Below are 3,989 nucleotides of genomic sequence, written 5' to 3'. Positions count from 1 at the left end.
TGAAGAGGGATTAAGAGAAATGCAAGACAATATGAAATGTAATCATATACAAATAATAGGAATACTAGAAGGAGAAGAAGAAGAACAAGGGATAGAAAACATATTTGAAAGAGTAATGAGAGAAAACTTCCCTAATTTGATGAGAGAAAAAGTCACAAAAATCCAGGAATCACAGAGTCCCAATAAAGAGAAACCCAAGGAAGCCCACTTCAAGACACATCATCATTTAAATGGCAAAATTTCAAGACAAAGAGAGAATCTTAAAGTCAAAAAGGGAGAAAAAAGAAGTAACATACAAGAGAGCCCCAATAAGGTTAGCTGCTGACTTCTCAATGGAAACACTTCAAGCAAGAAGACAATGGCAAGAAATATTTTAAGTAATGAGAACCACAGGGCTACAACCAAGACTCCTTTACCCAGCAAGTCTCTCAATCAAGATAGAAGGCCAAATAAAGAGCTTCCAAGACAAAAGAAATATAAAAGAATATGCTTCCACCAAACCAGTCCTACAAGAAATGCTAAAAGGACTGCTTTAAGGAAAGGAAGGAAAAGAGAGAGGCAGAGAGGAACACAGGTACAAAAATGGCAATGAATAAGTACCAATCAATAATAACCTTAAATGTAAATGAATTAAATGCTCTAATCAAAAGATAGAGAATAGCTGCATGGATAAGAAAGCATGACTCAAACATATGCTGCCTACAAGAGATCCACCTCAGAATAAAAGACCATCACAGATTAAAAGTGAAAGGCTGGAAACAAATTTTCCAAGCAAATGGACAGGAAAAAAAAAGCTGGGGTAGCAATTCTCATATCTGACAAAATAGACTTCAAAACAAGGGCCATAAAGAGAGACCCAGAAGGTCACTTCATAATACTCAAGGGAAGAATCCACCAGGAAGACATTAACATTATAAATATTTATGCACTCAACATAGGAGCACCCATATATATCAAGAAAATCTTAGAGGAGTTCAAGAAGGATATTGACAGCAACACAATTATAGTAGGTAATTTTAACACACCACTATAAAAAATGGACAGATCTTCCAAACAAAATATCAACAAAGATATTGCGGGATTAACAACACCCTTGATGAAATGGACTTAACTGATATATACAGAGCCCTTCACCCCATAGAAGCTAAATACACATTCTTTTCAAATGCACATGGAACATTTTCAAAGATAGACCACATGATAGGACACAAAACGAGCCTCAAAAAATTCAAGAAAATTGAAATTATACCAAGTATTTTCTCTGACCATAAGGGACTGAAATTGGAAACCAACCCCAAAATGAAAAAACCCAAAGCACCCAAAATCATGGAGACTGAATGGTATGCTATTAAACAATGAATGGGTCAAGAATGAAATTAGGGAAGAAATCAAAAAGTTTCTGGAAACAAATGCAAGCGATCTCACAACAACCCAAAACTTATGGGACACAGCCAAGGCAGTCCTGAGAGGGAAGTATATAGCAATACAGGCCTACCTAAAGAAAATAGAAACATTTCAAACAAACAACCTTACCTACGCCTGCAAGAACTCGAGGAACAACAATAAAGACAGCCCAGAGCAAGTAGAAGGAAGGAAATAACCAAGCTCAGAGCAGAACTAAATGACATAGAGACTAAAAGCACAATTCTAAGGATCAATGAATCCAGGAGTTGGTTCTTTGAAAAAAATAAACAAAATAGACAAGCCTTTATTTAAGTAGTCTCATCAAGAAAAGAAGAAAGAGGACTCAAATAAACACAATCAGAAATGAAAGAGGAGAGATTACAACTGATACCACAGAAATAGAGAGGATTGTAAGAAATTACTATGAAGAACTGTATGCCAAGAAATTTGAGAACCTAGGGAAAATGGACACATTTCTAGAAAAATATAATCTTCCAAAACTTAATGAAAAAGAAACAGAAAATCTGAACACACCAATAACAGCAAAAGAAATTGAAGCAGTAATCCAAAAACTCCCATCACACAAAAGCCCTGGACTAGATGCTTTCACAGGAGAATTCTACAAAGCATTTAAGGAAGAGCTAACCCCTATTCTTCACAGACTATTCCAAAAAATCCAGAAGGATGGAAAACTCCCAAATTCTTTTTATGAAGCCAGCGTCATCCTAATTCCAAAACCAGATAGGGACACAACAAAGAAAGAGAACTTCAGGCCAATATCGCTGATGAACATAGATGCTAAAATCCTCAACAAAATATTGGCAAATCGCATCCAACAATATATCAAAAAGATCATACACCATGACCAAGTGGGACTCATCCCAGGGATGCAAGTTTGGTTCAACATTTGCAAATCAGTAAATGTAATACATCACATAAACAAAAGCAAAGACAAAAACCACAAGATCATATAAATAGATGCGGAAAAAGCTTTTGATAAGATACAACACCCATTTATGATAAAAACACTCAGCAAAGTGGGACTAGAGGGAGCATTCCTCAATATAATAAAGGCCATATATGAGAGACCTACAGCCAATATCATACTCAATGGGCAAAAACTAAAAGCTTTTCCACTAAGATCAGGAATAAGACAAGGATGTCCACTTTCACCACTTCTATTCAATATAGTTTTGGAAGTTTTGGCCACAGGGATTAGGCAAGAAAAGGAAATAAAAGGCATCCAAATAGGAAAGGAGGAAACAAAATTGTCACTGTTTGCAGATGACATGATAGTGTACATGGAAAATCCTATAGACTCTACCAAAAAACTGCTCGAACTAATTAATGAATTTGGCAGAACAGCAGGATACAAAGTCAATATTCAGAAATCAAAGGCATTTTTGTATACTAACAATGAATCAGCAGAAGCAGAAATCAAGAAAAAAAAAATCCCATTTGATACAGCAAAAAGAAAAATAAAATATCTGGGAATAAACCTAAACAAGGAGGTAAAAGACCTGTATGCAGAAAACTACACAGCCCTGAAGAAAGAAATCAGGGAAGACACAAACAAATGGACGTATATACCTTGTTCATGGATTGGAAGAGTTAACATCATCAAAATGTCCATACTACCCAAAGCGATTTACAGATTCAATGCAATACCTATCAAAGTACCAATGGCATATTTCACAGACATAGAACAAACACTTCAAAAATTTATATGGAACCATAAACGACCCTGAATAGCAGCTGCACTTTTGAGAAAGAAGAACAAAGTAGGAGGGATCACAATACCTGATATCAAACTGTATTACAAGGCCACTGTAATCAAAATAGCCTGGTACTGGCATAAAAACAGGCACATAGACCCATGGAACAGAACAGAAAGCCCAGAAATCAACCCAACTCTCTACAGCCAATTAATATTCGACAAAGGGGGCAGTAATATAAAATGGAGTAAAGATAGCCTGCCTCTTCAACAAATGGTGTTGGGAGAACTGGACAGCTACATGCAAAAAAATGAAACTTGAGCACCGACTTACGCCATACACCAAAATAAATTCAAGGTGGATAAAAGACTTAAATATAAGCCGTGACACCATTAAAGTCCTAGAGAAGAACATAGGCAGGAAAATCTCAGATATTTCATGCAGCAACATTTTTACTGATATGTCCCCTAGAGCAAGGAATATAAAGGAAAGAATAAACAAATGGGATCTCATCAAAATAAAAAGCTCTGCATGACTAAGGAAAACAGTATTAAATTAAAAAGACAACCAACTGTATGGGAAAACATATTTGCCAAAGATACCTCAGACAAAGGTTTAATCTCCAAAATATACAAAGAACTTACACGACTCCTCTCTAAGAAGACATCTAACCAAATTAAAAAATGGGCAAAGGACTTGAATGGACACTTCTCCAAGGAGGACATACAGAATATCCAGAGACACATGAAGAGATGCTCAATATCATTAGCTATCAGAGAGATACAAATTAAAACCACAGTGAGATACCACTTTACACCAGTCAGGATGGCTATCATAAACAAAGCAACAAACAACAAATGTTGGAGAGGT

This window comes from Artibeus jamaicensis, unplaced genomic scaffold, assembly GCF_021234435.1.
Source record: "Artibeus jamaicensis isolate MK-2021 breed Jamaican fruit bat unplaced genomic scaffold, CSHL_Jam_final contig_585, whole genome shotgun sequence".
NCBI classification, from domain to species: Eukaryota; Metazoa; Chordata; class Mammalia; order Chiroptera; family Phyllostomidae; genus Artibeus; species Artibeus jamaicensis.
Note: the sequence above shows the minus strand (reverse complement) of the source record.